Raw genomic sequence first — 19,200 nt, forward strand, 5'->3', positions numbered from 1 at the left:
GCTTCAGTCCTTTGAAAGACTCGGTTCCGACCACGTGGCCTAATGGACAAGGCCTCTGACTTCGTATCAGAAGATTGAGGGTTCGAGTCGCTTCGTGGTTGAGCTTCCAGTCCTTGCTCTTTGATGTGCCTGGAAAGTACAAACTTCCATGGGTTTTTCATGGTTGTAGGAACAGAGTGACACTTAAGCAAAGGAAGCTATTATCAATCACCCTCACTGAGCTGTTTTGCACAGGAAACATTTTCCTGCATGTACTTATGCACACAATGATATCGAAGAGTATCTGACACAACATCACATTCACAAATGCTTCAACGCTGTCTATGGGCTTTACAATTGTGAAGTTTTCACATGTCTTGTTTTACAATCAAGTCTCCCTTCCTCACTGTCCTAGCTCCCCTAACCTTTCGAAACCCACCCTAGTTCAGACCAAGTGACCTAATGGACAAAGCATCTGACTTCAAATAGGAAGATTGAAGGGTCGAGTCCCTTTGTGGTTGCTCTTCTTGTACTTACTCAATGGATGTGCCTGGAAAATCTTTTTTTCGGTGTGTTTCAAGGTTGCAGAAACAGGGTAACATTCAAGCGAAAAGGTTTTATCAATCACACTTCTTCACTGCTAAAGAGGTATGCACAAATAGCAATTATCTTGCGGAAGTCAAATTTGCTGCTCTTAAGACCAGGATGTTCAATTGAGAAGGTTAGAGTGTAGAGGCGATGGTGCCAGTGGCTGATCTTCTTTCTTGCCCCTAATCTCTACTTACAAAAAATTTGAATTCCCATCTGTCTGCAGTGCTCATTTGAAAAAAGAAACAAATCTACAAGAGGCCCTATTACAAGTCAGTACATGAGATCAGCAAAGACCCACTTCCTTGAATTAAAATGATTTCATTTCCAACTGTTTGGCCATGGAACTACATCATCTCTGATGTCCAAAAGACAGGATTATGACGTCACCCATTATGAAAGGGCCATCGTATGTCAGACAAAATCACTGAGACATTGACGCAGCTGTGCAGCTGGGAAAATGACTCTTTTGCAGCATGCTGGGCCGGTTAGCTCAGATGGTTAGAGAGTGGTGCTAATAACGCCAAGGTCATGGGTTCCATCCCCATACTGGCCATTGAAAAGCACGATGCAAGCAACTCTTTCCAAGGCAAGATTAATCCTGACTGCACGGTTGCTTGCTTTTCACATGCTACATAAACCTGGCCTTTTGAGTTATCAACCAGGTAACATTGCTGACTGAACTGTCTTGCATAAGAAACCTTTCCTGCATTTCCTTTTTAGTTAATGATATCAAAGAATACTCACATAATTTCACATTCCCAGATAGTTCAACGCTGTCTACAGGTTTTGCAATTCAAAAAATTATTCACATGTACGTTTTTACAATCAAGTCTCCCTTCCTCACTCACCCAGCTCCTCTAGCCTCCTGAAACAAACCTCTGTTCAGATCACACAGTCTAATGAGCACGGCTTCAGTCCTTTGAAAGACTTGGTTCCGACCACGTGGCCTAATGGACAAGGCGTCTGACTTCGGATCAGAAGATTGAGGGTTCGAGTCCCTTTGTGGTTGAGCTTCCAGTCCTTTCTGTTTGATGTGCCTGGAAAGTACAAACTTCCATGGGTTTTTCATGGTCGTAGGAACAGAGTGACACTTAAGCAAAGGAAGCTATTATCAATCACCCTCACTGAGCTGTTTTGCACAAGAAACATTTTCCTGCATGTACATATGCACACAATGATATCGAAGAGTATCTGACACAACATCACATTCACAAATGCTTCAACGCTGTCTATCGGCTTTACAATTGTGAAGTTTTCACATGTCCTGTTTTACAATCAAGTCTCCCTTCCTCACTGTCCTAGCTCCCCTAACCTTTCGAAACCCACCCTAGTTCAGACCAAGTGACCTAATGGACAAAGCATCTGACTTCAAATAGGAAGATTGAAGGGTCGAGTCCCTTTGTGGTTGCTCTTCTTGTACTTACTCAATGGATGTGCCTGGAAAATCTTTTTTTCCGTGTGTTTCAAGGTTGCAGAAACAGGGTAACATTCAAGCGAAAAGGTTTTATCAATCACACTTCTTCACTGCTAAAGAGGTATGCACAAATAGCAATTATCTTCCGGAAGTCAATGTGCTGCTCTTAAGACCAGGATGTTCAATTGAGAAGGTTAGAGCGTAGAGGCGATGGTGCCAGTGGCTGATCTTCTTTCTTGCCCCTAATCTCTACTTACAAAAAATCTGAATTCCCATCTGTCTGCAGTGCTCATTTGAAAAAAGAAACAAATCTACAAGAGGCCCTATTACAAGTCAGTACATGAGATCAGCAAAGACCCACTTCCTTGAATTAAAATGATTTCATCTCCAACTGTTTGGCCATGGAACTGCATCATCTCTGATGTCCAAAAGACAGGATTATGACGTCACCCATTATGAAAGGGCCATCGTATCTCAGACAAAATCACTGAGACATTGACGCAGCTGTGCAGCTGGGAAAATGACTCTTTTGCAGCATGCTGGGCCGGTTAGCTCAGATGGTTAGAGTGTGGTGCTAATAACGCCAAGGTCATGGGTTCAATCCCCATACTGGCCATTGAAAAGCACGATGCAAGCAACTCTTTCCAAGGCAAGATTAATCCTGACTGCACGGTTGCTTGCTTTTCACATGCTACATAAACCTGGCCTTTTGAGTTATCAACCAGGTAACATTGCTGACTGAACTGTCTTGCATAAGAAACCTTTCCCGCATTTCCTTTTTAGTTAATGATATCAAAGAATACTCACATAATTTCACATTCCCAGATAGTTCAACGCTGTCTACAGGTTTTGCAATTCAAAAAATTATTCACATGTACGTTTTTACAATCAAGTCTCCCTTCCCCACTCACCCAGCTCCTCTAGCCTCCTGAAACAAACCTCTGTTCAGACCACACAGTCTAATGAGCACGGCTTCAGTCCTTTGAAAGACTCGGTTCCGACCACGTGGCCTAATGGACAAGGCCTCTGACTTCGTATCAGAAGATTGAGGGTTCGAGTCGCTTCGTGGTTGAGCTTCCAGTCCTTGCTCTTTGATGTGCCTGGAAAGTACAAACTTCCATGGGTTTTTCATGGTTGTAGGAACAGAGTGACACTTAAGCAAAGGAAGCTATTATCAATCACCCTCACTGAGCTGTTTTGCACAGGAAACATTTTCCTGCATGTACTTATGCACACAATGATATCGAAGAGTATCTGACACAACATCACATTCACAAATGCTTCAACGCTGTCTATGGGCTTTACAATTGTGAAGTTTTCACATGTCTTGTTTTACAATCAAGTCTCCCTTCCTCACTGTCCTAGCTCCCCTAACCTTTCGAAACCCACCCTAGTTCAGACCAAGTGACCTAATGGACAAAGCATCTGACTTCAAATAGGAAGATTGAAGGGTCGAGTCCCTTTGTGGTTGCTCTTCTTGTACTTACTCAATGGATGTGCCTGGAAAATCTTTTTTTCGGTGTGTTTCAAGGTTGCAGAAACAGGGTAACATTCAAGCGAAAAGGTTTTATCAATCACACTTCTTCACTGCTAAAGAGGTATGCACAAATAGCAATTATCTTGCGGAAGTCAAATTTGCTGCTCTTAAGACCAGGATGTTCAATTGAGAAGGTTAGAGTGTAGAGGCGATGGTGCCAGTGGCTGATCTTCTTTCTTGCCCCTAATCTCTACTTACAAAAAATTTGAATTCCCATCTGTCTGCAGTGCTCATTTGAAAAAAGAAACAAATCTACAAGAGGCCCTATTACAAGTCAGTACATGAGATCAGCAAAGACCCACTTCCTTGAATTAAAATGATTTCATTTCCAACTGTTTGGCCATGGAACTACATCATCTCTGATGTCCAAAAGACAGGATTATGACGTCACCCATTATGAAAGGGCCATCGTATGTCAGACAAAATCACTGAGACATTGACGCAGCTGTGCAGCTGGGAAAATGACTCTTTTGCAGCATGCTGGGCCGGTTAGCTCAGATGGTTAGAGAGTGGTGCTAATAACGCCAAGGTCATGGGTTCCATCCCCATACTGGCCATTGAAAAGCACGATGCAAGCAACTCTTTCCAAGGCAAGATTAATCCTGACTGCACGGTTGCTTGCTTTTCACATGCTACATAAACCTGGCCTTTTGAGTTATCAACCAGGTAACATTGCTGACTGAACTGTCTTGCATAAGAAACCTTTCCTGCATTTCCTTTTTAGTTAATGATATCAAAGAATACTCACATAATTTCACATTCCCAGATAGTTCAACGCTGTCTACAGGTTTTGCAATTCAAAAAATTATTCACATGTACGTTTTTACAATCAAGTCTCCCTTCCTCACTCACCCAGCTCCTCTAGCCTCCTGAAACAAACCTCTGTTCAGACCACACAGTCTAATGAGCACGGCTTCAGTCCTTTGAAAGACTTGGTTCCGACCACGTGGCCTAATGGACAAGGCGTCTGACTTCGGATCAGAAGATTGAGGGTTCGAGTCCCTTTGTGGTTGAGCTTCCAGTCCTTTCTGTTTGATGTGCCTGGAAAGTACAAACTTCCATGGGTTTTTCATGGTCGTAGGAACAGAGTGACACTTAAGCAAAGGAAGCTATTATCAATCACCCTCACTGAGCTGTTTTGCACAAGAAACATTTTCCTGCATGTACATATGCACACAATGATATCGAAGAGTATCTGACACAACATCACATTCACAAATGCTTCAACGCTGTCTATCGGCTTTACAATTGTGAAGTTTTCACATGTCCTGTTTTACAATCAAGTCTCCCTTCCTCACTGTCCTAGCTCCCCTAACCTTTCAAAACCCACCCTAGTTCAGACCAAGTGACCTAATGGACAAAGCATCTGACTTCAAATAGGAAGATTGAAGGGTCGAGTCCCTTTGTGGTTGCTCTTCTTGTACTTACTCACTGGATGTGCCTGGAAAATCTTTTTTTCCGTGTGTTTCAAGGTTGCAAAAACAGGGTAACATTCAAACGAAAAGGTTTTATCAATCACACTTCACTGCTAAAGAGGTATGCACAAATAGCAATTATCTTCCGGAACTCAATGTGCTGCTCTTAAGACCAGGATGTTCAATTGAGAAGGTTAGAGCGTAGAGGCGATGGTGCCAGTGGCTGATCTTCTTTCTTGCCCCTAATCTCTACTTACAAAAAATCTGAATTCCCATCTGTCTGCAGTGCTCATTTGAAAAAAGAAACAAATCTACAAGAGGCCCTATTACAAGTCAGTACATGAGATCAGCAAAGACCCACTTCCTTCAATTAAAATGATTTCATCTACAACTGTTTGGCCATGGAACTGCATCATCTCTGATGTCCAAAAGACAGGATTATGACGTCACCCATTATGAAAGGGCCATTGTATCTCAGACAAAATCACTGAGACATTGACGCAGCTGTGCACCTGGGAAAATGACTCTTTTGCAGCATGCTGGGCCGGTTAGCTCAGATGGGTAGAGCGTGGTGCTAATAACGCCAAGGTCATGGGTTCAATCCCCATACTGGCCATTGAAAAGCACGATGCAAGCAACTCTTTCCAAGGCAAGATTAATCCTGACTGCACGGTTGCTTGCTTTTCACATGCTACATAAACCTGGCCTTTTGAGTTATCAACCAGGTAACATTGCTGACTAAACTGTCTTGCATAAGAAACCTTTCCCGCATTTCCTTTTTAGTTAATGATATCAAAGAATACTCACATAATTTCACATTCCCAGATAGTTCAACGCTGTCTACAGGTTTTGCAATTCAAAAAATTATTCACATGTACGTTTTTACAATCAAGTCTCCCTTCCTCACTCACCCAGCTCCTCTAGCCTCCTGAAACAAACCTCTGTTCAGACCACACAGTCTAATGAGCACGGCTCCAGTCCTTTGAAAGACTCGATTCCGACCACGTGGCCTAGTGGACAAGGCGTCTGACTTCGGATCAGAAGATTGAGGGTTCGAGTCGCTTCGTGGTTGAGCTTCCAGTCCTTGCTGTTTGATGTGCCTGGAAAGTACAAACTTCCATGGGTTTTTCATGGTTGTAGGAACAGAGTGACACTTAAGCAAAGGAAGCTATTATCAATCACCCTCACTGAGCTGTTTTGCACAGGAAACATTTTCCTGCATGTACTTATGCACACAATGATATCGAAGAGTATCTGACACAACATCACATTCACAAATGCTTCAACGCTGTCTATGGGCTTTACAATTGTGAAGTTTTCACATGTCCTGTTTTACAATCAAGTCTCCCTTCCTCACTGTCCTAGCTCCCCTAACCTTTCGAAACCCCCCTAGTTCAGACCAAGTGACCTAATGGACAAAGCATCTGACTTCAAATAGGAAGATTGAAGGGTCGAGTCCCTTTGTGGTTGCTCTTCTTGTACTTACTCAATGGATGTGCCTGGAAAATCTTTTTTTCCGTGTGTTTCAAGGTTGCAGAAACAGGGTAACATTCAAGCGAAAAGGTTTTATCAATCACACTTCTTCACTGCTAAAGAGGTATGCACAAATAGCAATTATCTTCCGGAAGTCAAATTTGCTGCTCTTAAGACCAGGATGTTCAATTGAGAAGGTTAGAGCGTAGAGGCGATGGTGCCAGTGGCTGATCTTCTTTCTTGCGCCTAATCTCTACTTACAAAAAATTTGAATTCCCATCTGTCTGCAGTGCTCATTTGAAAAAAGAAACAAATCTACAAGAGGCCCTATTACAAGTCAGTACATGAGATCAGCAAAGACCCACTTCCTTGAATTAAAATGATTTCATCTCCAACTGTTTGGCCATGGAACTACATCATCTCTGATGTCCAAAAGACAGGATTATGACGTCACCCATTATGAAAGGGCCATCGTATGTCAGACAAAATCACTGAGACATTGACGCAGCTGTGCAGCTGGGAAAATGACTCTTTTGCAGCATGCTGGGCCGGTTAGCTCAGATGGTTAGAGAGTGGTGCTAATAACGCCAAGGTCATGGGTTCCATCCCCATACTGGCCATTGAAAAGCACGATGCAAGCAACTCTTTCCAAGGCAAGATTAATCCTGACTGCACGGTTGCTTGCTTTTCACATGCTACATAAACCTGGCCTTTTGAGTTATCAACCAGGTAACATTGCTGACTGAACTGTCTTGCATAAGAAACCTTTCCCGCATTTCCTTTTCAGTTAATGATATCAAAAAATACTCACATAATTTCACATTCCCAGATAGTTCAACGCTGTCTACAGGTTTTGCAATTCAAAAAATTATTCACATGTACGTTTTTACAATCAAGTCTCCCTTCCTCACTCACCCAGCTCCTCTAGCCTCCTGAAACAAACCTCTGTTCAGACCACACAGTCTAATGAGCACGGCTTCAGTCCTTTGAAAGACTCGGTTCCGACCACGTGGCCTAATGGACAAGGCGTCTGACTTCGGATCAGAAGATTGAGGGTTCGAGTCCCTTCGTGGTTGAGCTTCCAGTCCTTGCTGTTTGATGTGCCTGGAAAGTACAAACTTCCATGGGTTTTTCATGGTCGTAGGAACAGAGTGACACTTAAGCAAAGGAAGCTATTATCAATCACCCTCACTGAGCTGTTTTGCACAAGAAACATTTTCCTGCATGTACATATGCACACAATGATATCGAAGAGTATCTGACACAACATCACATTCACAAATGCTTCAACGCTGTCTATGGGCTTTACAATTGTGAAGTTTTCACAAGTCCTGTTTTACAATCAAGTCTCCCTTCCTCACTGTCCTAGCTCCCCTAACCTTTCGAAACCCACCCTAGTTCAGAGCAAGTGACCTAATGGACAAAGCATCTGACTTCAAATAGGAAGATTGAAGGGTCGAGTCCCTTTGTGGTTGCTCTTCTTGTACTTACTCAATGGATGTGCCTGGAAAATCTTTTTTTCCGTGTGTTTCAAGGTTGCAGAAACAGGGTAACATTCAAGCGAAAAGGTTTTATCAATCACACTTCTTCACTGCTAAAGAGGTATGCACAAATAGCAATTATCTTCCGGAAGTCAATGTGCTGCTCTTAAGACCAGGATGTTCAATTGAGAAGGTTAGAGCGTAGAAGCGATGGTGCCAGTGGCTGATCTTCTTTCTTGCCCCTAATCTCTACTTACAAAAAATCTGAATTCCCATCTGTCTGCAGTGCTCATTTGAAAAAAGAAACAAATCTACAAGAGGCCCTATTACAAGTCAGTACATGAGATCAGCAAAGACCCACTTCCTTCAATTAAAATGATTTCATCTCCAACTGTTTGGCCATGGAACTACATCATCTCTGATGTCCAAAAGACAGGATTATGACGTCACCCATTATGAAAGGGCCATCGTATGTCAGACAAAATCACTGAGACATTGACGCAGCTGTGCAGCTGGGAAAATGACTCTTTTGCAGCATGCTGGGCCGGTTAGCTCAGATGGTTAGAGAGTGGTGCTAATAACGCCAAGGTCATGGGTTCCATCCCCATACTGGCCATTGAAAAGCACGATGCAAGCAACTCTTTCCAAGGCAAGATTAATCCTGACTGCACGGTTGCTTACTTTTCACATGCTACATAAACCTGGCCTTTTGAGTTATCAACCAGGTAACATTGCTGACTGAACTGTCTTGCATAAGAAACCTTTCCCGCATTTCCTTTTTAGTTAATGATATCAAAGAATACTCACATAATTTCACATTCCCAGATAGTTCAACGCTGTCTACAGGTTTTGCAATTCAAAAAATTATTCACATGTACGTTTTTACAATCAAGTCTCCCTTCCTCACTCACCCAGCTCCTCTAGCCTCCTGAAACAAACCTCTGTTCAGACCACACAGTCTAATGAGCACGGCTTCAGTCCTTTGAAAGACTCGGTTCCGACCACGTGGCCTAATGGACAAGGCGTCTGACTTCGGATTAGAAAATTGAGGGTTCGAGTCCCTTTGTGGTTGAGCTTCCAGTCCTTTCTGTTTGATGTGCCTGGAAAGTACAAACTTCAATGGGTTTTTCATGGTCGTAGGAACAGAGTGACACTTAAGCAAAGGAAGCTATTATCAATCACCCTTACTGAGCTGTTTTGCACAAGAAACATTTTCCTGCATGTACATATGCACACAATGATATCGAAGAGTATCTGACACAACATCACATTCACAAATGCTTCAACGCTGTCTATGGGCTTTATAATTGTGAAGTTTTCACATGTCCTGATTTACAATCAAGTCTCCCTTCCTCACTGTCCTAGCTCCCCTAACCTTTCGAAACCCACCCTAGTTCAGACCAAGTGACCTAATGGACAAAGCATCTGACTTCAAATAGGAAGATTGAAGGGTCGAGTCCCTTTGTGGTTGCTCTTCTTGTACTTACTCACTGGATGTGCCTGGAAAATCTTTTTTTCCGTGTGTTTCAAGGTTGCAAAAACAGGGTAACATTCAAGCGAAAAGGTTTTATCAATCACACTTCTTCACTGCTAAAGAGGTATGCACAAATAGCAATTATCTTCCGGAACTCAATGTGCTGCTCTTAAGACCAGGATGTTCAATTGAGAAGGTTAGAGCGTAGAGGCGATGGTGCCAGTGGCTGATCTTCTTTCTTGCCCCTAATCTCTACTTACAAAAAATCTGAATTCCCATCTGTCTGCAGTGCTCATTTGAAAAAAGAAACAAATCTACAAGAGGCCCTATTACAAGTCAGTACATGAGATCAGCAAAGACCCACTTCCTTGAATTAAAATGATTTCATCTCCAACTGTTTGGCCATGGAACTACATCATCTCTGATGTCCAAAAGACAGGATTATGACGTCACCCATTATGAAAGGGCCATCGTATGTCAGACAAAATCACTGAGACATTGACGCAGCTGTGCAGCTGGGAAAATGACTCTTTTGCATCATGCTGGGCCGGTTAGCTCAGATGGTTAGAGAGTGGTGCTAATAACGGCAAGGTCATGGGTTCCATCCCCATACTGGCCATTGAAAAGCACGATGCAAGCAACTCTTTCCAAGGCAAGATTAATCCTGATTGCACGGTTGCTTGCTTTTCACATGCTACATAAACCTGGCCTTTTGAGTTATCAACCAGGTAACATTGCTGACTGAACTGTCTTGCATAAGAAACCTTTCCCGCATTTCCTTTTTAATTAATGATATCAAAGAATACTCACATAATTTCACATTCCCAGATAGTTCAACGCTGTCTACAGGTTTTGCAATTCAAAAAATTATTCACATGTACGTTTTTACAATCAAGTCTCCCTTCCTCACTCACCCAGCTCCTCTAGCCTCCTGAAACAAACCTCTGTTCAGACCACACAGTCTAATGAGCACGGCTCCAGTCCTTTGAAAGTCTCGGTTCCGACCACGTGGCCTAATGGACAAGGCGTCTGACTTCGTATCAGAAGATTGAGGGTTCGAGTCCGTTTGTGGTTGAGCTTCCAGTCCTTTCTGTTTGATGTGCCTGGAAAGTACAAACTTCCATGGGTTTTTCATGGTCGTAGGAACAGAGTGACACTTAAGCAAAGGAAGCTATTATCAATCACCCTCACTGAGCTTTTTTGCACAAGAAACATTTTCCTGCATGTACTTATGCACACAATGATATCGAAGAGTATCTGACACAACATCACATTCACAAATGCTTCAACGCTGTCTATCGGCTTTACAATTGTGAAGTTTTCACATGTCCTGTTTTACAATCAAGTCTCCCTTCCTCACTGTCCTAGCTCCCCTAACCTTTCGAAACCCACCCTAGTTCAGACCAAGTGACCTAATGGACAAAGCATCTGACTTCAAATAGGAAGATTGAAGGGTCGAGTCCCTTTGTGGTTGCTCTTCTTGTACTTACTCAATGGATGTGCCTGGAAAATCTTTTTTTCGGTGTGTTTCAAGGTTGCAGAAACAGGGTAACATTCAAGCGAAAAGGTTTTATCAATCACACTTCTTCACTGCTAAAGAGGTATGCACAAATAGCAATTATCTTGCGGAAGTCAAATTTGCTGCTCTTAAGACCAGGATGTTCAATTGAGAAGGTTAGAGTGTAGAGGCGATGGTGCCAGTGGCTGATCTTCTTTCTTGCCCCTAATCTCTACTTACAAAAAATTTGAATTCCCATCTGTCTGCAGTGCTCATTTGAAAAAAGAAACAAATCTACAAGAGGCCCTATTACAAGTCAGTACATGAGATCAGCAAAGACCCACTTCCTTGAATTAAAATGATTTCATTTCCAACTGTTTGGCCATGGAACTACATCATCTCTGATGTCCAAAAGACAGGATTATGACGTCACCCATTATGAAAGGGCCATCGTATGTCAGACAAAATCACTGAGACATTGACGCAGCTGTGCAGCTGGGAAAATGACTCTTTTGCAGCATGCTGGGCCGGTTAGCTCAGATGGTTAGAGAGTGGTGCTAATAACGCCAAGGTCATGGGTTCCATCCCCATACTGGCCATTGAAAAGCACGATGCAAGCAACTCTTTCCAAGGCAAGATTAATCCTGACTGCACGGTTGCTTGCTTTTCACATGCTACATAAACCTGGCCTTTTGAGTTATCAACCAGGTAACATTGCTGACTGAACTGTCTTGCATAAGAAACCTTTCCCGCATTTCCTTTTTAGTTAATGATATCAAAGAATACTCACATAATTTCACATTCCCAGATAGTTCAACGCTGTCTACAGGTTTTGCAATTCAAAAAATTATTCACATGTACGTTTTTACAATCAAGTCTCCCTTCCTCACTCACCCAGCTCCTCTAGCCTCCTGAAACAAACCTCTGTTCAGACCACACAGTCTAATGAGCACGGCTTCAGTCCTTTGAAAGACTTGGTTCCGACCACGTGGCCTAATGGACAAGGCGTCTGACTTCGGATCAGAAGATTGAGGGTTCGAGTCCCTTTGTGGTTGAGCTTCCAGTCCTTTCTGTTTGATGTGCCTGGAAAGTACAAACTTCCATGGGTTTTTCATGGTCGTAGGAACAGAGTGACACTTAAGCAAAGGAAGCTATTATCAATCACCCTCACTGAGCTGTTTTGCACAAGAAACATTTTCCTGCATGTACATATGCACACAATGATATCGAAGAGTATCTGACACAACATCACATTCACAAATGCTTCAACGCTGTCTATCGGCTTTACAATTGTGAAGTTTTCACATGTCCTGTTTTACAATCAAGTCTCCCTTCCTCACTGTCCTAGCTCCCCTAACCTTTCAAAACCCACCCTAGTTCAGACCAAGTGACCTAATGGACAAAGCATCTGACTTCAAATAGGAAGATTGAAGGGTCGAGTCCCTTTGTGGTTGCTCTTCTTGTACTTACTCACTGGATGTGCCTGGAAAATCTTTTTTTCCGTGTGTTTCAAGGTTGCAAAAACAGGGTAACATTCAAACGAAAAGGTTTTATCAATCACACTTCACTGCTAAAGAGGTATGCACAAATAGCAATTATCTTCCGGAACTCAATGTGCTGCTCTTAAGACCAGGATGTTCAATTGAGAAGGTTAGAGCGTAGAGGCGATGGTGCCAGTGGCTGATCTTCTTTCTTGCCCCTAATCTCTACTTACAAAAAATCTGAATTCCCATCTGTCTGCAGTGCTCATTTGAAAAAAGAAACAAATCTACAAGAGGCCCTATTACAAGTCAGTACATGAGATCAGCAAAGACCCACTTCCTTCAATTAAAATGATTTCATCTACAACTGTTTGGCCATGGAACTGCATCATCTCTGATGTCCAAAAGACAGGATTATGACGTCACCCATTATGAAAGGGCCATCGTATCTCAGACAAAATCACTGAGACATTGACGCAGCTGTGCACCTGGGAAAATGACTCTTTTGCAGCATGCTGGGCCGGTTAGCTCAGATGGGTAGAGCGTGGTGCTAATAACGCCAAGGTCATGGGTTCAATCCCCATACTGGCCATTGAAAAGCACGATGCAAGCAACTCTTTCCAAGGCAAGATTAATCCTGACTGCACGGTTGCTTGCTTTTCACATGCTACATAAACCTGGCCTTTTGAGTTATCAACCAGGTAACATTGCTGACTAAACTGTCTTGCATAAGAAACCTTTCCCGCATTTCCTTTTTAGTTAATGATATCAAAGAATACTCACATAATTTCACATTCCCAGATAGTTCAACGCTGTCTACAGGTTTTGCAATTCAAAAAATTATTCACATGTACGTTTTTACAATCAAGTCTCCCTTCCTCACTCACCCAGCTCCTCTAGCCTCCTGAAACAAACCTCTGTTCAGACCACACAGTCTAATGAGCACGGCTCCAGTCCTTTGAAAGACTCGGTTCCGACCACGTGGCCTAGTGGACAAGGCGTCTGACTTCGGATCAGAAGATTGAGGGTTCGAGTCGCTTCGTGGTTGAGCTTCCAGTCCTTGCTGTTTGATGTGCCTGGAAAGTACAAACTTCCATGGGTTTTTCATGGTTGTAGGAACAGAGTGACACTTAAGCAAAGGAAGCTATTATCAATCACCCTCACTGAGCTGTTTTGCACAAGAAACATTTTCCTGCATGTACTTATGCACACAATGATATCGAAGAGTATCTGACACAACATCACATTCACAAATGCTTCAACGCTGTCTATGGGCTTTACAATTGTGAAGTTTTCACATGTCCTGTTTTACAATCAAGTCTCCCTTCCTCACTGTCCTAGCTCCCCTAACCTTTCGAAACCCACCCTAGTTCAGACCAAGTGACCTAATGGACAAAGCATCTGACTTCAAATAGGAAGATTGAAGGGTCGAGTCCCTTTGTGGTTGCTCTTCTTGTACTTACTCAATGGATGTGCCTGGAAAATCTTTTTTTCCGTGTGTTTCAAGGTTGCAGAAACAGGGTAACATTCAAGCGAAAAGGTTTTATCAATCACACTTCTTCACTGCTAAAGAGGTATGCACAAATAGCAATTATCTTCCGGAAGTCAATGTGCTGCTCTTAAGACCAGGATGTTCAATTGAGAAGGTTAGAGCGTAGAGGCGATGGTGCCAGTGGCTGATCTTCTTTCTTGCCCCTAATCTCTACTTACAAAAAATCTGAATTCCCATCTGTCTGCAGTGCTCATTTGAAAAAAGAAACAAATCTACAAGAGGCCCTATTACAAGTCAGTACATGAGATCAGCAAAGACCCACTTCCTTCAATTAAAATGATTTCATCTCCAACTGTTTGGCCATGGAACTGCATCATCTCTGATGTCCAAAAGACAGGATTATGACGTCACCCATTATGAAAGGGCCATCGTATGTCAGACAAAATCACTGAGACATTGACGCAGCTGTGCAGCTGGGAAAATGACTCTTTTGCAGCATGCTGGGCCGGTTAGCTCAGATGGTTAGAGAGTGGTGCTAATAACGCCAAGGTCATGGGTTCCATCCCCATACTGGCCATTGAAAAGCACGATGCAAGCAACTCTTTCCAAGGCAAGATTAATCCTGACTGCACGGTTGCTTGCTTTTCACATGCTACATAAACCTGGCCTTTTGAGTTATCAACCAGGTAACATTGCTGACTGAACTGTCTTGCATAAGAAACCTTTCCCGCATTTCCTTTTTAGTTAATGATATCAAAGAATACTCACATAATTTCACATTCCCAGATAGTTCAACGCTGTCTACAGGTTTTGCAATTCAAAAAATTATTCACATGTACGTTTTTACAATCAAGTCTCCCTTCCTCACTCACCCAGCTCCTCTAGCCTCCTGAAACAAACCTCTGTTCAGACCACACAGTCTAATGAGCACGGCTTCAGTCCTTTGAAAGACTTGGTTCCGACCACGTGGCCTAATGGACAAGGCGTCTGACTTCGGATCAGAAGATTGAGGGTTCGAGTCCCTTTGTGGTTGAGCTTCCAGTCCTTTCTGTTTGATGTGCCTGGAAAGTACAAACTTCCATGGGTTTTTCATGGTCGTAGGAACAGAGTGACACTTAAGCAAAGGAAGCTATTATCAATCACCCTCACTGAGCTGTTTTGCACAAGAAACATTTTCCTGCATGTACATATGCACACAATGATATCGAAGAGTATCTGACACAACATCACATTCACAAATGCTTCAACGCTGTCTATCGGCTTTACAATTGTGAAGTTTTCACATGTCCTGTTTTACAATCAAGTCTCCCTTCCTCACTGTCCTAGCTCCCCTAACCTTTCGAAACCCACCCTAGTTCAGACCAAGTGACCTAATGGACAAAGCATCTGACTTCAAATAGGAAGATTGAAGGGTCGAGTCCCTTTGTGGTTGCTCTTCTTGTACTTACTCACTGGATGTGCCTGGAAAATCTTTTTTTCCGTGTGTTTCAAGGTTGCAAAAACAGGGTAACATTCAAACGAAAAGGTTTTATCAATCACACTTCACTGCTAAAGAGGTATGCACAAATAGCAATTATCTTCCGGAACTCAATGTGCTGCTCTTAAGACCAGGATGTTCAATTGAGAAGGTTAGAGCGTAGAGGCGATGGTGCCAGTGGCTGATCTTCTTTCTTGCCCCTAATCTCTACTTACAAAAAATCTGAATTCCCATCTGTCTGCAGTGCTCATTTGAAAAAAGAAACAAATCTACAAGAGGCCCTATTACAAGTCAGTACATGAGATCAGCAAAGACCCACTTCCTTCAATTAAAATGATTTCATCTCCAACTGTTTGGCCATGGAACTGCATCATCTCTGATGTCCAAAAGACAGGATTATGACGTCACCCATTATGAAAGGGCCATTGTATCTCAGACAAAATCACTGAGACATTGACGCAGCTGTGCATCTGGGAAAATGACTCTTTTGCAGCATGCTGGGCCGGTTAGCTCAGATGGTTAGAGCGTGGTGCTAATAACGCCAAGGTCATGGGTTCAATCCCCATACTGGCCATTGAAAAGCACGATGCAAGCAACTCTTTCCAAGGCAAGATTAATCCTGACTGCACGGTTGCTTGCTTTTCACATGCTACATAAACCTGGCCTTTTGAGTTATCAACCAGGTAACATTGCTGACTAAACTGTCTTGCATAAGAAACCTTTCCCGCATTTCCTTTTTAGTTAATGATATCAAAGAATACTCACATAATTTCACATTCCCAGATAGTTCAACGCTGTCTACAGGTTTTGCAATTCAAAAAATTATTCACATGTACGTTTTTACAATCAAGTCTCCCTTCCTCACTCACCCAGCTCCTCTAGCCTCCTGAAACAAACCTCTGTTCAGACCACACAGTCTAATGAGCACGGCTCCAGTCCTTTGAAAGACTCGGTTCCGACCACGTGGCCTAATGGACAAGGCGTCTGACTTCGGATCAGAAGATTGAGGGTTCGAGTCGCTTCGTGGTTGAGCTTCCAGTCCTTGCTGTTTGATGTGCCTGGAAAGTACAAACTTCCATGGGTTTTTCATGGTTGTAGGAACAGAGTGACACTTAAGCAAAGGAAGCTATTATCAATCACCCTCACTGAGCTGTTTTGCACAAGAAACATTTTCCTGCATGTACTTATGCACACAATGATATCGAAGAGTATCTGACACAACATCACATTCACAAATGCTTCAACGCTGTCTATGGGCTTTACAATTGTGAAGTTTTCACATGTCCTGTTTTACAATCAAGTCTCCCTTCCTCACTGTCCTAGCTCCCCTAACCTTTCGAAACCCACCCTAGTTCAGACCAAGTGACCTAATGGACAAAGCATCTGACTTCAAATAGGAAGATTGAAGGGTCGAGTTCCTTTGTGGTTGCTCTTCTTGTACTTACTCACTGGATGTGCCTGGAAAATCTTTTTTTCCGTGTGTTTCAAGGTTGCAAAAACAGGGTAACATTCAAGCGAAAAGGTTTTATCAATCACACTTCTTCACTGCTAAAGAGGTATGCACAAATAGCAATTATCTTCCGGAACTCAATGTGCTGCTCTTAAGACCAGGATGTTCAATTGAGAAGGTTAGAGCGTAGAGGCGATGGTGCCAGTGGCTGATCTTCTTTCTTGCCCCTAATCTCTACTTACAAAAAATCTGAATTCCCATCTGTCTGCAGTGCTCATTTGAAAAAAGAAACAAATCTACAAGAGGCCCTATTACAAGTCAGTACATGAGATCAGCAAAGACCCACTTCCTTGAATTAAAATGATTTCATCTCCAACTGTTTGGCCATGGAACTGCATCATCTCTGATGTCCAAAAGACAGGATTATGACGTCACCCATTGTGAAAGGGCCATCTTATGTCAGACAAAAATCACTGAGACATTGACGCAGCTGTGCAGCTGGGAAAATGACTCCTTTGCAGCATCCTGGGCCGGTTAGCTCAGATGGTTAGAGTGTGATGCTAATAACGCCAAGGTCATGGGTTCAATCCCCATACTGGCCATTGAAAAGCACGATGCAAGCAACTCTTTCCAAGGCAAGATTAATCCTGACTGCACGGTTGCTTGCTTTTCACATGCTACATAAACCTGGCCTTTTGAGTTATCAACCAGGTAACATTGCTGACTGAACTGTCTTGCATAAGAAACCTTTCCCGCATTTCCTTTTTAGTTAATGATATCAAAGAATACTCACATAATTTTACATTCCCAGATAGTTCAACGCTGTCTACAGGTTTTGCAATTCAAAAAATTATTCACATGTACGTTTTTACAATCAAGTCTCCCTTCCTCACTCACCCAGCTCCTCTAGCCTCCTGAAACAAACCTCTGTTCAGACCACACAGTCTAATGAGCACGGCTTCAGTCCTTTGAAAGACTCGGTTCTGACCACGTGGCCTAATGGACAAGGCGTCTGACTTCGGATCAGAAGATTGAGGGTTCGAGTCCCTTCGTGGTTGAGCTTCCAGTCCTTTCTGTTTGATGTGCCTGGAAAGTACAAACTTCCATGGGTTTTTCATGGTCGTAGGAACAGAGTGACACTTAAGCAAAGGAAGCTATTATCAATCACCCTCACTGAGCTGTTTTGCACAAGAAACATTTTCCTGCATGTACATATGCACACAATGATATCGAAGAGTATCTGACACAACATCACATTCACAAATGCTTCAACGCTGTCTATGGGCTTTACAATTGTGAAGTTTTCACATGTCCTGTTTTACAATCAAGTCTCCCTTCCTCACTGTCATAGCTCCCCTAACCTTTCGAAACCCACCCTAGTTCAGACCAAGTGACCTAATGGACAAAGCATCTGACTTCAAATAGGAAGATTGAAGGGTCGAGTCCCTTTGTGGTTGCTCTTCTTGTACTTACTCACTGGATGTGCCTGGAAAATCTTTTTTTCCGTGTGTTTCAAGGTTGCAAAAACAGGGTAACATTCAAGCGAAAAGGTTTTATCAATCACACTTCTTCACTGCTAAAGAGGTATGCACAAATAGCAATTATCTTCCAGAACTCAATGTGCTGCTCTTAAGACCAGGATGTTCAATTGAGAAGGTTAGAGCGTAGAGGCGATGGTGCCAGTGGCTGATCTTCTTTCTTGCCCCTAATCTCTACTTACAAAAAATCTGAATTCCCATCTGTCTGCAGTGCTCATTTGAAAAAAGAAACAAATCTACAAGAGGCCCTATTACAAGTCAGTACATGAGATCAGCAAAGACCCACTTCCTTCAATTAAAATGATTTCATCTCCAACTGTTTGGCCATGGAACTGCATCATCTCTGATGTCCAAAAGACAGGATTATGACGTCACCCATTATGAAAGGGCCATCGTATCTCAGACAAAATCACTGAGACATTGACGCAGCTGTGCACCTGGGAAAATGACTCTTTTGCAGCATGCTGGGCCGGTTAGCTCAGATGGTTAGAGCGTGGTGCTAATAACGCCAAGGTCATGGGTTCAATCCCCATACTGGAAATTGAAAAGCACGATGCAAGCAACTCTTTCCAAGGCAAGATTAATCCTGACTGCACGGTTGCTTGCTTTTCACATGCTACATAAACCTGGCCTTTTGAGTTATCAACCAGGTAACATTGCTGACTAAACTGTCTTGCATAAGAAACCTTTCCCGCATTTCCTTTTTAGTTAATGATATCAAAGAATACTCACATAATTTCACATTCCCAGATAGTTCAACGCTGTCTACAGGTTTTGCAATTCAAAAAATTATTCACATGTACGTTTTTACAATCAAGTCTCCCTTCCTCACTCACCCAGCTCCTCTAGCCTCCTGAAACAAACCTCTGTTCAGACCACACAGTCTAATGAGCACGGCTC

General features: G+C 42.8%; 12 non-coding genes across 12 annotated transcripts; all 12 read left to right on the forward strand.

Annotated features, from left to right (window-relative positions):
- The first annotated feature begins 1,506 nt into the window (after nt 1-1,506).
- trnar-ucg (transfer RNA arginine (anticodon UCG)) lies at nt 1,507-1,579 on the forward strand. Its single transcript has one exon. It is a non-coding gene; the product is annotated as a tRNA-Arg (tRNA).
- A 947-nt stretch (nt 1,580-2,526) lies between these two features.
- trnai-aau (transfer RNA isoleucine (anticodon AAU)) lies at nt 2,527-2,600 on the forward strand. Its single transcript has one exon. It is a non-coding gene; the product is annotated as a tRNA-Ile (tRNA).
- A 1,861-nt stretch (nt 2,601-4,461) lies between these two features.
- On the forward strand, nt 4,462-4,534 carry trnar-ucg (transfer RNA arginine (anticodon UCG)). The gene has a single exon. It is a non-coding gene; the product is annotated as a tRNA-Arg (tRNA).
- A 944-nt stretch (nt 4,535-5,478) lies between these two features.
- Nucleotides 5,479-5,552, forward strand: trnai-aau (transfer RNA isoleucine (anticodon AAU)). The gene has a single exon. It is a non-coding gene; the product is annotated as a tRNA-Ile (tRNA).
- Nucleotides 5,553-5,935: 383 nt separating this feature from the next.
- On the forward strand, nt 5,936-6,008 carry trnar-ucg (transfer RNA arginine (anticodon UCG)). Its single transcript has one exon. It is a non-coding gene; the product is annotated as a tRNA-Arg (tRNA).
- A 1,404-nt stretch (nt 6,009-7,412) lies between these two features.
- On the forward strand, nt 7,413-7,485 carry trnar-ucg (transfer RNA arginine (anticodon UCG)). Its single transcript has one exon. It is a non-coding gene; the product is annotated as a tRNA-Arg (tRNA).
- Nucleotides 7,486-11,844: 4,359 nt separating this feature from the next.
- Nucleotides 11,845-11,917, forward strand: trnar-ucg (transfer RNA arginine (anticodon UCG)). The gene has a single exon. It is a non-coding gene; the product is annotated as a tRNA-Arg (tRNA).
- A 944-nt stretch (nt 11,918-12,861) lies between these two features.
- On the forward strand, nt 12,862-12,935 carry trnai-aau (transfer RNA isoleucine (anticodon AAU)). Its single transcript has one exon. It is a non-coding gene; the product is annotated as a tRNA-Ile (tRNA).
- Nucleotides 12,936-13,318: 383 nt separating this feature from the next.
- trnar-ucg (transfer RNA arginine (anticodon UCG)) lies at nt 13,319-13,391 on the forward strand. The gene has a single exon. It is a non-coding gene; the product is annotated as a tRNA-Arg (tRNA).
- Nucleotides 13,392-14,795: 1,404 nt separating this feature from the next.
- Nucleotides 14,796-14,868, forward strand: trnar-ucg (transfer RNA arginine (anticodon UCG)). Its single transcript has one exon. It is a non-coding gene; the product is annotated as a tRNA-Arg (tRNA).
- Nucleotides 14,869-15,812: 944 nt separating this feature from the next.
- Nucleotides 15,813-15,886, forward strand: trnai-aau (transfer RNA isoleucine (anticodon AAU)). The gene has a single exon. It is a non-coding gene; the product is annotated as a tRNA-Ile (tRNA).
- A 1,861-nt stretch (nt 15,887-17,747) lies between these two features.
- trnar-ucg (transfer RNA arginine (anticodon UCG)) lies at nt 17,748-17,820 on the forward strand. The gene has a single exon. It is a non-coding gene; the product is annotated as a tRNA-Arg (tRNA).
- Nucleotides 17,821-19,200: the final 1,380 nt, after the last annotated feature.

Source organism: Channa argus, unplaced genomic scaffold, assembly GCF_033026475.1.
Source record: "Channa argus isolate prfri unplaced genomic scaffold, Channa argus male v1.0 Contig035, whole genome shotgun sequence".
NCBI lineage: Eukaryota > Metazoa > Chordata > Actinopteri > Anabantiformes > Channidae > Channa > Channa argus.